The following is a 15,288-nucleotide window of genomic DNA, read 5'->3' on the forward strand; positions in this document are numbered from 1 at the left end:
CTATGCCGGGGCCTAGCAAACACATAAGTGGATACTCACAGTCAGCTATTGGATGGATCACAGGGTCCCCAATGGAAGAGCTAGAGAAAGTATCCAAGGAGCTAAAGGGATCTGCAACCCTATAGGTGCAACAATATTATGAACTAACCAGTACCTGGAGCTCTTGACTCTAGTTGCATATGTATCAAAAGATGGCCTAATCGGCCATCACTGGAAAGAGAGGCCCATTGGACATGCAAACTTTATATGCCCTAGTTCAGGGGAACACCAGGGCCAAAAAGTGGGAATGGGTGGGTAGGGGAGTGTGTGGGGGGAGAGTATGGGTGACTTTTGGGATAGCATTGGAAATGTAATTGAGGAAAATACCTAATAAAAATATTTTAAAACAAAGAAACTTGGAAAAAAATTGAGATGGGCAGATGGCCCCATATCTCAACTGGAGGCTGTGCCTATTTATTGGAGGTAGTATCTACAGGTTCTAGCTCCACTTTTTTTTAGTATTTCTTCTAAAAGCATCCCAGTTGGGTTCTGGGAGACTCTCTTTTCCCTGGCATCTAGGTCTTTCTATTGGCTACCACCAGTTCCCAATCTCCCACTGTTACATAATTCTGTTTAATTTTGTGGCTCTCTTACTTCTCACCTGTCCCTTCCCATACCTGATACTGCCCCTCTTTTATCCCTCCCCCTTCTCCCTCCCTCCCATATCTCTCCCTCCTTCTACTTCCTGTGATTACTTTTTCCCCTTTCTATGTAGGACTGAAGCATCCACACTTTGGTCTTCCTTCTTCTTAAGCTCCATATGATTTGTGTGTTGTACCGTGGGTAGTCTGAGCTTTTGGGGTAATATCCACTTATCTTTAAGTATATACCATGAGTGTTCTTTTGTTTCTTGGTTACCTCACTCAGGATGATGTTTTCTAGTTCCATCCATTTTTTTTTTTTTTGCAAATTTTATAAAGTCATTGTTTTTTTTATAGCTGAGTAGTACCCCATTGTGTAAATGTACCACATTTTCTATATCCATTCTTCTGTTGAGGGATATCTGTGTTGTTTCTAGCTTCTGGCTACTATAAATAACACTATTACAAATAGTGTGGAGTATGTGTCTTTGTTCTATCTTAGAGAATCTTTTGGATATATGCCTAGTAGTGGTATAGCTGGGTCTTCAGATAGAACTATTTCCAATTTTCTGAGGAACTGCCAGATTGTTTTCCAAAGTAGTTTTGCCAGCTTGCAATCCTAACAGCAATGAAGGAGTGTTCCTCCTTCTCTACATCCTCACCAGCATCTGCTGTCACTGAGTTTTTGATCTTAGCCATTCTGACTGGTGTGAAGTGGAATCTCAGGGTTGTTTAGATTTGCATTTCCTTGATGTCTAAGGATGTGGAGCATCTTTAGGTGCCTCTCAGCCATTTGGTAGTCCTCAGGGGAAATTCTTAGTTTAGCTTTGTACCCCAGTTTTAATAGGGCTATTTGGTTCTCTGAAGTCTAACTTCTTGAGTTCTTTGTGTATTTTGAATATTAGCTGTCTATCAGATGTAGAGTTGGTAAAGAACTTTTCCCAATGTGCAGATTGTCATTTGTCCTATTGTCAGTGTCCTTTGCCTTATGTAAGGTTTTCAATTTTCTGAGGTTCCATATGTCTGTTGTTGATCTTAGAGCCTGAGCCATTGGGGTTCTTTTCAGAAAATTATCCCCTGTGCCAATGTGTTCAAGGCTTTCCCCCACTTTCTCTTCTATTAGATTCAGCTTTTCTGGTTTTATGTGGAGGTCCTTGATCCACTAAGACTTGAGCTTTATACAAGCAGATAGAGAGTTGTTCAGCTTCCATGTGTATGTGGGTTTTCTGTTATTTGTTGTTATTAAAGACCAGCCTTTGTCCCTGGTGGTCTGATTGAATGCATTGGATTATTTCAATCTTCTTGTATTGGTTGAGACTCATTTTGTGTCTGATTATATGGTCAATTTTGGAGAAGGTACCTGAGGTGCTGAGAAGAAGATATACTTTTGTTTTAGGGTAAAATGTTCTATAGCTATCTGTTAAATCAATTAGGTTCATAACTTCTTTTAGTTTCACTGTGTCTCTGTTTTGTTTCTGTTTCCATGAAGTGTCTATTGGTGAGAGTGGGGTGCTGAGGTCCACCACTATTATTTTGTGTGTTTCAATGTGTGCTTTAAACTTTAGTAACATTTCTTTTACAAATGTGGGGTCTCTTGCATTTTGGGCATGGATATTTAGAACTGAGAGTTCATCTTGGTGGATTTTTTCCTTTGATGAGTATGTAGTGTAGTGTCCTTCCACATTTTTTTTTTAGCTTTTAGTTGAAAGTCTATTTTATTGGATATTAGAATATCTTCTCCAGATTATTTCTTGGGACTATTTACTTGGAAAATTTTTTCTAGCCTTTTACTCTGAGCTAGTGTCTGTCTATGTCACTCAGGAGTGTTTCCTGTATGAAACAAAATGCTGTGTCCTCTTTATGTATCCAGTCTGTAAACCTATGACATTTTATTGGGGAATTGAGTCCATTGATATTGAGAGAGATTAGGAACCAATGATTGCTGTTCCTGTTATTTTTTTGTTATAGTTGGAATTATGTTTGTGTGGTTCTCTTTTTGGGGGGAGTTTGTTGTGTGAAGATTAATTTCTTTGTTTTTCTTGGATATAGTATCCCTCCTTTATGATTTCTTTAATGTTTCTATTTCCATTTTCAGAGCCTGGATGGTTTTCTTCAATTCCATCTCTGTTTGATTTTGTTTACAATTATTTTTTATAATGATAAGTATGTTTACTACTTAAAGGCTTCTACTTCTTTACCTGTGTTCTCCTGTATTTCTTTTATGTCCTTCTTAAAGATAATTATCATCTTCATGATGTGTGATTTGAGATCTGAACTTTGCTTTTCAGGTTTGTTGATGGTATCCAGTGCTTGCTGTGGTGGGAGAACTGGGTTCTGATGTTTCCAAGTAGCATTGTTTTCTATTGCTTATTTTCTTGAGCTTGCTGCTTGCCTTGTGGTTATGTCTGGTTTTAACTGGCCTTGATGTCTTTGGAACCTGTCCCTCCTGTGAGCCTGGTTATGTTAGACTTCATTGGCTCAAACTGTTTCTGGCTATGAGTGGGTGTATGGAGAGCCTGACCCATGGACCTGGCTGTGTAAGCTCTCCTTGGGATCATGCTGTCTCTGGGTGTGGACTGGGTGGTATTATAAGATCTGATCCTAGTGGCAGATATGAACTGGAAGGAACATGTGTCTCTGGCTGGGCAGAGTTCCTGAGTTCCTTGGGCCCTTGGGGGTCCCAATTAGCCCAAGTATTGCTATTTTTTTTTTATTTAGAATGTTTACTGTTTACAATGTAAATAACAAAAATAAAAAATGTACAAGCATACAGGATGACTTAGACACAAATTATTTCAATAAATCAATAAAAAAATGATACTATAGAAAAATGCACACAATAATTGGTAAGATAGTTCATAAGAATATAAGTAATGAAGTAAATGAAGAGATACTTTTCCATTTAAAAATGCAAATCATAATAACAAGCAGCACTTGAATATATAGTGACAAAACTCTAAAACGTTTGATGTTAACCAGTATTTATGGAAATATAGATATAAATCATAAGTTTATGTTGACTTTTGCTAGTGTATGCTATCTCCAGTTTCCTTTTTTTTCAATTTTATTAGACATTTTCTTCATTTACATTTCAAATGCTATCCCAAAAGTCCCCTATGCCCTCCCCCTACCCTGCTCCCTTACCCACTCACTACCACTTCTTGGCTTTGGTGTTCCCCTGTACTGGGACATATAAAGTTTGCAAGACCAAGGGGCCTCTCTTCCCAATGATGGCAGACTAGGCCATCTTCTGTTACATATGCAGCTAGAGACATAAGCTCTGGGGGTGCTGGTTTATTCATATTGTTGTTCCACCTATAGGGTTGCAGAACCCTTCAGCTCCTTGGGTACTTTCTCTAGCTCCTCCATTGGGAGCCCTGTGTTCCATCCAATAGATGACTGGGAGCATCCACTTCTGTATTTGCCAGGCACTGGCATAGCCTCACAAGAGACCAGTATATCAGGGTCCTTTCAGCAAAATTTTGCTGGCATATGCAATAGTGTCTGTGTTTGGTGGCTGATTATGGGATGGATTCCTAGGTGGGGCAGTTCATCCTTTTGTCTTAGCTCCAAACTTTGTCTCTGTAACTCCTTCCATGGGTATTTTGTTCCCTATTCTAAGGAGGAGTGAAGTACCCACACGTTGGTCTTCCTTCTTCTTGAGTTTCTTGTGTTTTGCAAATTGTTTCTTGGGTATTCTAAGTTTCTGGGCTAATATCCCCTTATCAGTGAGTGCATATCAAGTGACTTCTTTTGTGATTGGGTTACCTCATTTAGGATGATATCCTCCAGATACATCCATTTGCCCAAGAATTTTATAAATTCATTGTTTTTAATAACTGAGTAGTACTCCATTGTGTAAATGTACCATGTTTTCTGTATCCACTCCTCTGTTGAGGGACATCTGGGTTCTTTCCAGCTTCTGGCTATTATAAATAAGGCTGCTATGAACATAGTGGAACATGTCTTCTTGTGGACGTTGTACATCGTGGTGCGCACTAGGCTCCGCACCACGATGTACAACGTCCACAAGCAGTTCTTGGTCTGTGTGATCTGGCTGTAATGATGTGCCTTTAATCCCAGCACTCGGGAGGCAGAGGCAGGCAGATTTCTGAGTTCGAGGCCAGCCTGGTTTACAGAGTGAGTTCCAGGACAGCCAGGGCTATACAGAGAAACTGTGTCTCAAAAAAACGAAAAACAAAAGAGAGAGAGAGAGAGAACATGAAAAGGAAAACGAAATAGCAACTCTTCTTTTTGGTTTTTAGATATTGGGATGTATTAGCTGTGGTAAGGTAGAACATCAGCTTTTATTTTCTTGTTTGAGTGTTACACTTATTTAAGATATCAAACCTAATTGCAACCCATTCTTAAAATACAATGTAAATTTCTAGTCCTTTTCAATGCTGTTATTACAAACTCTTCAGGAAAATTTGAAAATGTGACTTATTAGTCAATCAATCAAACTTATTGGCCATATTATATACTAGTTTAGATAATTATGGAAATGATCTTTATATAGGTTCATATAGTTGTTTTAAAAATAAGTAGATAGTATATAGGCAAGCAATTCAAATATACTATAGATAAATAGATTGTCTTCAAAACTATCACAAATTGTTAGAATATGGCATTTAAAGATGTTTTAGTATAACAGTGAGATATGTCAGCTACTGGCTGCATCACAATTTTAGTGCAAAGATGATGAGCATTGAAGAACCTTCATATGTAGATTATTTCAAATATGGCATTTAAGCTAAAATTTATTATAGTTTTTCTCTGTTTACAAATAAACTCATTGATTCTGTACATACACGATGAGTATGTCAGTCAACCCAGAGTGGTGAATTTACTTGAGGAGACCCCTGATTTTTTTGTATCAAACCACTACTCTTTCTAATGAGTTGAATGATTTATAATGAGCTAAGAATTGATATGCTCCAGAATAACCCCAGTGTTTAAATCCAAGAGCATCAAGTACTCATCCAAAAATACTGCCCACTCACTGGTGTTTGAGAAGAGCACTGAGTTCTGCACTGGAGAGTAAACACTAAGGGAATCAAGCCTCTCTATCTCTACCCCTAGATCTCTACCCCTAAAAAATTCACATATTAAGGAAAGAGTTCTCAAAGTCCAACAGTTGCCAACCCTAGTTCAGACTGCCCAGTGGGCATGATAATCCACAAGTGATTAGGCAGCCCCTCACCTAAGAGGGTAGAGCTTCTATATAACATAGCCTGAGCTCAGAAATATATATCTAAATACTCAGTACTCCTTGGCTATAACTGTTTTTTATTGTTTTATATCTTCATTTCAGGCACTAAGCTCCTGATATATCTTGATGTAGATTTTACCCTTCTAGGTCCTTGAAGACATTCAATCTATTAAGAATAGAAATCCTTAGGATAGTGCCTAGATATGGCACTCAGAGATATTACTGATGCAATTTCCCACTTCTCCAATATATTTGTTTGTGTGCAGTAAGAGTTACTATCCTTTTAAAATATCCCCCTGAGTCTAAAGTCTATGGAAACCATGGGTTTCTCCTGTAGGGAAACAACTGGTCTGTTCTCACCAGTATAGTCTGGACTTCTCCAGCTTTCACTAAAGTGTGGCTTCACACTGTTCTCCCAGAACTGTGACTATGAGTTGTGCTCTCTCATCTACATGGCTTCATGTTGCCTTTCTGCTTTCCCATGCCTTGTAGTTGATCTGACTCTTCTTTTGTTTGTTTTGGTTCCTGAGAGTCCTCCTCTAGTTATGTCATTAGAAAAGATTTTCGCTTGTGTTAACCTGACTCTTCTCACTGATGTAATCCTGGGGAGGAAATTTATAATGTTCTATCTTAACCTAAAAGTTCATAAGTGCAATTTATAACTGGTGGCAATGATTGCCTGGAAAAATTGTTTAGATATATTATCTCCTTTATAAAAGATAATATTGGACCTGGTGTCTTGAAATAACAAGCAATCAGCCTACTCCTCAACTAAATTCCAGTGTTGGTGCACAATTGTGAAAAGGACACTAACTCTAATAACATGACTATCCTACCTTTCCTTGTGTCTTTAATGCACTAATACCCATGTTTGCCTGTAATCAGTTATCTGTGCTTTTTTTTTTCCTGAGACTTATGTAGGATATTAATGGGAAGGTATAGACACATGTGTGCTTCATGAATGAGTCTATAGAACCTGTAATATTTCCTTATATGAAAAGCCATTAAAATATTACAATTAATTATTACTAAGATATCCAGGAATCAAATGGAATCCAAGATTGTAATGCCCACTTATATTATTCCTACGAGTGTTAAGGTTTTCCATTTCTTGTCCCATTCACTGTGCCATCACTCTGAACATTAGCCAGTTCACTAATTGTCTTAAAAGAAACAAGTCTATTTCTTCTAAAAAGATGGCATTTTTGACAGGGACAAGACAGTGTTTTATATCCTTTGCATCACAATTCCTAGCCAAGTTTCCCACATAAATATTGAGAAATTGCCTATTTGATACTCTACTTATTTATGCAATCTCAGCTTATTAACATTATATAGTCTCCATATCATGCTGAACATAGAAAAATTAGAAGAAAAAATCCACTACATATACTTCCTTTAGCAAAAACAACCATTTGGTTAAGGGGCTTTTCTGCTATATCCAGTTCATGTTAATATAATCAACATCTCCAAATAATAAGAGGAATAATAGAACCACTGCCATTTAGTTTTGTTTTGTTAGCTTATGTTATCAATGTCATAACTTAAACATTAAATAAAATGGAATTCTACAGCCTAGTGCAGCAGAGAATGTTGTGTCAGAAGATAGCCTCATCTTGCTTCCCCAAACTAAACAGGACACAGAGAGAAAGTGCTACAAATGAATCACAGAAATTCCAAACATGTAGAATTTTATCTTTATTTTCACTCATAATATCATAGACTTAATTATAATCCCAAGTTGATAGTAGTTATTGCTCTCAGACAAAGTAAGACAGGGTAGTAATATGAAATGAAATTTAATTAATTTAATTCTATTCTAGTGATTTGAAGTCTTCTGAGTCTGCTTATGTTTAGAGAATGAAATGCTTTTGTCCTGTTCTATCTTTTATTTTTTGGTTTTTGGAGACAGGGTTTCTCTGTACAGCTCTGGCTGTCCTGGAATTTACTCTGTAGATGAGGCTGGCCTTGAACCAAGAAATCTGCATGCCTCTGCCTCCCAAGTATCAAGGGCAGTCTGGATGTCCAGTCCTGAAGTCAGGCAGGAACCAAGATCAGGATCAGAACCCAGGTCCTTCGTAGCCGCAGGCCTTCAGCCCCGGAGCCATCTCGTGGGGGCACATTAGTCTTAATAATGATGATTTAGAATTGAGAACTTACAACCTAGAGACATATCTCTACCAATATCTTTTCATGCAAAAACTTTGGCAATCTACTATTTAAAACTGTATGGGTATATGGATCTTTAGAAAAAAGTCAACATTTAGGAGAAAAGACTAATTTATAGAAATTAGCATTAATACTTATTAGTAGTATATACTTATATGTATGTAATATATATGTATATATGTATATACATATATATATATATATTTTATATCTCCATTATAAGATACTCCAGTGCCAGGATGCATCTTAACAAAACATATAACATCAATACTACAGCTACCAATGACTTATTTTTAAGCTTAAAGGAAACCTAAAAAGGAATGCTGGCAGTATTCTTTCATTTCATTATATTTGGTAACATTATTATACTATAAAATTTTTATTCTATCCTTAGACATTTGTGTACTTTTTCTGTCTATAGATTTTTAGGAACTTCTGCAGTCTTCATTGCTGGAGTGGTATTCTGAAAGATATCCTGAAAAATACAACTGAACAATAATCTGTATCTGTGAGCTGTAGGCTAGATATTTCAAAATTCACTTGAATAAAGGTTTTTTAAACACTTCATCATCCCTTCTAGTCCACCAAGAAAAGGTAGGGGAAAAAGATGGATAATAGGACAAAGGGAATGTATACCTGTTTAGAAGTAGTTCTTTAGAGCTATACCAATCTTTGTTGTCAGGATATCAGCAATCCAGTACAAAACATTAAACACTAATCAGTAGCAGCAGTTCAGTTAAGTCAGCAAACACCAAACCTGAATTAGTAGTAGTGGCTTGATCCACAAGAAACCACAAGGCTTAACCAAATTGGCAGAAGTCTGTGGAATTCACAAGAAGCAGTCAGAGTATCACAAGAAGTTCTATGACACGTTTCTACCGTGTCAGGACAAGCAAAGATCAGTAAAGACCAGCAAAGTTTTGTAAGACAGAGCAATGCAAAATCATCATCAAAAATTATCAGCAAAACATACAAAGTGAACCAATGCAAGATCATCCCCTCATTGTCTGTGGGTATATTTATATTCACTGTAAATATTTTGTGCCCTCTCAAGTGTCTGTTTCAGCAAAATATCACATGCCCTCTCATAAGACAGCATCTGAGAAAAGACTACATGTCTGTTCTCAGCAAAACATCCTCTCGGGTGACTGCTTCAGCAAAACATCTTCTCATAAGACAATTTCTAGCAAAACATCACATGGAACAACTGAGTTGCTAGAGAAACCAGAAATTTCTACTTTATTGGACTTTCCTTTCTTTTATCTCCTATGTAGAAACTATACTAATGTCTGAAGTTTGAATAAAAATCATGCATATTAAAAATTCCAAATTAACTGAATGATGTTGAAAGAACTCAGCAGAGAAATAAATCAAATACCTCTTCAAAATATGTTAGTCAAATGAATATTAGAGCTAATGTTAATTCACACTTAAGTGGTAGTCTTCTCTTAGGATAAACTTTCATGGTAACAGAAAGTGTTGCATATATATATGCACATATGTGTGTGTGTGTGTGTGTGTGCAAAAATACATATGTGCAATAATAATTAGTGAAAAAAGGTCATGAATTTGAAGAAAAAATATGGAGAATTTAGAGATAAGGGATAGAATAGTTGCTTTAATTTACTATAATCTCAAAAAGTGTTAGTTCTACTTTCATAAGCAGAATTTGTAAGCCAGAATATTTTCCAGAGTTTATGATAAACATCCAGTAAAACCACTTGTATATTTTTATGATTTTTATTCGGACTACAACTGTGTACCTCTTTGTTTTGAGATAAGATCTCACTATTTAGACTAGGTAGCTCAACTGTCCTCTCACTGAACTATTTTCAAGCTTACTTTTTAATTCTACCTAGAGAGTTTTACTAATTTTCAAAAGGTGGCCTTGACTCACTTGCTAGCTAAATCAGTTTTGGAAGATGCAATCTTCCTACCTCAACCTCCAAAGTAAGGAGGACTAAAGACCTATACGGAAAGATTCAACGGCTTTTTTTTTTTTTTTTTTTTTACATATTTCTTCGTTCTCTGAGAACTGAGTATAGTTTCAATGGCCATATGATTTTAATTAGAAAAGTTACAATAAGAGAATTTCAGTAACTCTGGAGTCTCAAAAATATGGGTTAGAATATTTACTCACTCTGCACAGATAACAAATTTGTTTTCTGCATGACACTGAGGATTGGTAGAGGCAAACCATGCCAGCCACAACTAATCCTATTACATATTCTTCTGGAGCAGTGACAGCCTTTCAAATGCTGAAGAAAGGATCAAAGGATATCTGATTCAATATGATGGGCTGTGGTCTTAGTATACTATGGCATCTTCCGTGAAAATAGGTCATATTTTACTACATACCCTCTTACAGTCTCCACTCAGAGAGGAATGTTAGCATAATACAAGAAGCACTGTTATTTCAACTTTTTTTTTCTGAGAGATTTTCCTTTGCTGTATGAAAGTTTTTGATTAGGAAAGCACGGAAAACATTTTAATGAAGTAGAAAAAGAAATAGTATCTTATGTTCAATTTAAAATATTAAGATCTATTTGGTGATAGGACAGATACATTAAGAAAGGACAATGTTAGAGAGATGGGTGGGTCAGGAGAATTGAAATGTTAGAGGCTCTGTAAAAGTATTTCTGATTAAGAGCCTTCAGTTACAGGATACCTTTAAAATACGGTCAATTTTAATGGGTCATATGTTTTCATGTAAATCTGACTATAATTCTCCTACCTGAAAGAAAGTACCTAACCCATGATGAATATCAACTTGATTTGGAAAAATAACATACTTTGCATCCTTTATAAACTGAAACCCGTGAACACAAACACTTTTTTTTAAATATTTTTTTATGATGTATTTTCCTCAATTACATTTCCAATGCTATCCCAAAAGTCCCCCATACCCTCCCCCCACACACTTCCCTACCCACCCATTCCCATTTTTTTCGCCCTGGCATTCCCCTGTACTGGGGCATATAAAGTTTGTGTGTCCAATGGGCCTCTCTTTCCAGTGATGGCCGACTAGGCCATCTTTTGATACATATGCAGCTATAGTCAAGAGCTCCAGGGTACTGGTTAGTTCAGAATGTTGTTCCACCTATAGGGTTGCAGATCCCTTTAGCTCCTTGGGTACTTTCTCTAGCTCCTCCATTGGGAGCCCTGTGATCCATCCAATAGCTGACTGTGAGCATTCACTTCTGTGTTTGCTAGGCCCCGGCATAGTCTCACAAGAGACAGCTATATCTGGACCTTTCAGCAAAATCTTACTAGTGTATGCAATGGTGTCAGCGACAAACACTTTTGAAAATGCAGTTCATTTTCATCCATGCTTATTGCAAGAAATGTAGCTGAGGAAAGATATAGAATTTGAAAAAGGGAAGAGAGAAGAGGAGAAGAATGAACCACAAAGATCCCTATCATAAATATGAGTATCTTCATTCCTTCATAATCTTTGATGAATGTAAAGGATACTTTGAAAGAACATAAGCCGGCATGTTCCTGGTGAAGGGTCAACCTAAAAGTGTTGTCTTCTATCTATGTAAGTGCTATACTGTGCAAGCCTTGGGGGATGAGCTCCAACATCATCAAAGAAGCCTTGAGAAACAAGGCAGAAAAACAGAACATGGGTACTTAAGGTGAAATTATAGGATCTTTAGTGGAAACTGTTATGTACCAGTTGATGGTTAATATGTGCTGCTCCCAAAAGCAATTATAATGTATATCCCAGAGTTAATGTAGAAGAGTATACTCATTACAAGATACAATATGAGTAAAAGATTGTATACCATTATGAAATACACTGGCAAAATCCATAGCTCAGAGTAGACAGATTTTAAAAAGTACAATGCCATCACTATTCTCAAAAATCTATAGGAAGTTTTAGTGAGATATTGAATTTTCCCAAGATATTTTAAAAGGTAAATCATTGCTAATGGTCTTTCCAAGGTGCCATTTAAACTATACTACTATAAATAAACAGGAAGTCTTTTTTTCTTCAGCAAATTCACACTTGAAGACAGTTGGATGCAGGGGTTTGAGAAATGACATTTCTGAATTTATTAAATCTCACAAATAGATCAGAGTTCAAAAAATTTTGCTGATACTCATCATAGAGGATTACTACTTCAAATCACAAGAGTGAAGTAAATTATCAACATTGCACATCCGGCAATAATGACTTTTATTATTTTCTTTGTTTTTAGTTGAGAATTCCATTTACAAATGTAATTTGTTTTGATAAAGTCCAGGGGCCATTTTCTCCTCTTAAGTTCTTTTCTTTTCAACTCTACTTTCTTTCCAACTTTATGTGTTTTTATTTAATATACATAGTCTATTTAATGCTGTCTATATGTGTATCAGTGTTAGAAAATGAAAACACAACAGTTAACAAATGAGACCACATGGTACTGGGAAGCTTTGAAGTACAGTAAAGAACATAAGCAGCCTATAGGATAAAACAGCCTATAGGAGGAGAAATATTATTTACAGCTACACAGCTGACAGAAGATCAGAGAGAACACAGAGCTGAGCCAAGCTAAACAGCAAGAGGACAAATTTCTCAATTAGGTTCTTAAACTGAGAAGAGAAAAATCAAAAGAAGCTCAAGTGGTTTTCTTAAATGATAATAAATAGCAAATTCTGAGCATTCCTTAATTGTTGTCTGTTTCAAAGTGATCTATATGTTTTGGAAACATAGAATGATCATTTATTTTGATAGGATATCCAAGTCAAAATAAGGGGATGTGGTTCTACGGGTATGTTTTTTTGTTTTAAATTTTAGTTTTTCTTATAAAATCTTTTATGATACAAATGTAAATAACATACTGAACATTGATGAAGATACATATATTCTGGAAACATAGGTTTAAAATAGAATCAAAGTATCTTCTGGTATAAACTATGATTCTACTTCCTGTATTTTTCCCATTTTTCTTTTAAAATACATTTTTTTCATATAATATATTCTGATTACAGTTTCCTGTTCCCAAGTTCCTCAGAAATCCCCCATTCTAATTCACAACATTTCCGTTTCTCCTTAGAATACACTCTGTCATCTAAAGAATAAAAAAATAAGATAATACAAACAAATCTGAGTAAGATGAAACCAAAGAAAACGATACAAACAACAACAAAAAAACACAAGAAACATTATAGAAACAGAAATAAACATGTGCCCACACAGAAATCCCATAAAAGTACAAAAATCAAAGTTAGAAAAATGCTCTGACAAAAAAAATCAAACAAAGATTCTCCAAACATGCCATTGAGTTCATTTTGTGTTGGCCATCGACTGCTACACATAGAGCCTAGACCTTAAGAATGTTTTGTATCCCCAGTGAGACTCCACTGGAGAAAAATAAATTATCATTTTAAGCTGTTATTTGTTCAAGATAAATTATGGGTTAGGGATGGAAGCTTCATTCCATTTTTCCTCTCAGTGTTGGGAGCATATCTGGTGGTGTAGACCTTTGTAGGTCATGTATGTTGGCACAGTCTCTGTGAATTCATATGTAAATCATTCCTGTTCTGTTTAGAGGGCCTTGTTTCCTTTGGATCCTTCATCTCTACTGGTCCTTAAAAATGTTTCTACCTCCACTTCATTGGGATTCTCTGAGCTCTCAGGGGAGGGATTTAATGGGGACATCCCATTTAGGATAGAATGTTTCAATGTGTCTCATTCTCTGCAGATTGTCTAGTTGTGGGCTTTGGATTTGTTCCCATTTACTGTAAGAGGAAGCTTCTCTAATGTTAAGCAAGAAAGACACACATCTATGAGCACAGTATAATGCCATTGAAATCATTTTATTGCTACATTTCTTTAGCAAAATAATACAATATGCTGTGTTCCCCCTTGGTCCCTTGTCTATCTACTCTTGGATTCTTGGCAAACTGACCAGTACCATGTATGGGTTCAAATCATTTATTGGTTGGCTCCTCCCACAAGCTTTGTGCCTTTATTGCCCTAGTGCATCTTGCAGGCAGCTCCTCCTTATAAACCAAAGTGTTTGTAGCTAGTTTTGTGTTTACTATTCTCCTTTCATATCATGCAAAGTACCTTCTAGTACCATGACCAGGAGCCATGTTTAAGCTTGATTGTTAATTTGACAGGATTTAGAATCATCTCAGGAACAAATTTCTGAATATGTTTATAGGAAACACACACAAAGATAATAATGTATACAGATTGAAGCCCACTTTCTATTTTATTCATTAAAAAATTTTACAACACTGAAATAGGTCAAGCACCTTTATTAATTAACTCTATATCATTAAAATCATGTCCTCCAGTTTAAAATGCCTTCAATCTTGTGTGTTAACTTTTTGTGGATATTCCATAAACAGCCCTTAATTAGTCACATGTGTATTCAGATGTGGGCTCATGTGTTATAAACTAACACTGCAGTGTATAATAAACTGTCAGTCAGATCAAAAGTCAACTGAAAATCATCCCCTTTGCAAAGCTGAGAGCCTGTCACAGTTAGTTAGTCATAATTGTTTAAAACATCAACCAAATTCTTATTCTAATTGAGCATGAGTTGAAAGGCTACCCACTTTGAGGTCTTTGCTTTTATCATTTGTATACAGTTAAAAACTACTATTTTGCTTTTCCTTGAAATTCCTCTTGGAGTGGTAGACATTTCTTGGTTCTGAAAATATACAGGTAGATCAACCTATAATTTCAAAACTTTTGTACAGTTTCCAATTATTCCTGTAAACGTTGACATGCAAATATTTAAAGGTAAACTTTTTTTCTTGTCTTTCCTGTATTTAATCTATTTCTCTAGACACTTCTGATTTGATACAAATAACATATTTGTAATAATAATTTCAGGAATCATATTTTATAGTCTAGTATTTCCCTTACTCTATTATTTCAATTTGATAGAAATATGTAATTATTATTACTCTACAATCAATCAGCAATGATTGTTTGGCTTAATCATGACATTATAGATATTCTATGATAGATAGTGAATGAGCAATGCTTGGAATCCATCCGTTTGCATTATGTCAATGAACTTCACATAAGACAGTTCTATAACTATCTTAATTTTCTTTAATGTAAAATGTTTGTAAAAGTTTAAAATAACTCTCATCTTATGGTTTCTGATCAACAATATCCAAAAAGTTATTTAATAACAGAAATCTTCTCTGTTCCATACAGAAGACCACACAAATGTCTGTCATGCCATGCTCCTTTCAAGGGATTATAATTCTGTTCAAAAAAGTCATTTATCCCCTACATTTACTTCAGATATATATATATATATATATATATATATA

Source organism: Mus caroli, chromosome 2 (assembly GCF_900094665.2).
Source record: "Mus caroli chromosome 2, CAROLI_EIJ_v1.1, whole genome shotgun sequence".
NCBI lineage: Eukaryota > Metazoa > Chordata > Mammalia > Rodentia > Muridae > Mus > Mus caroli.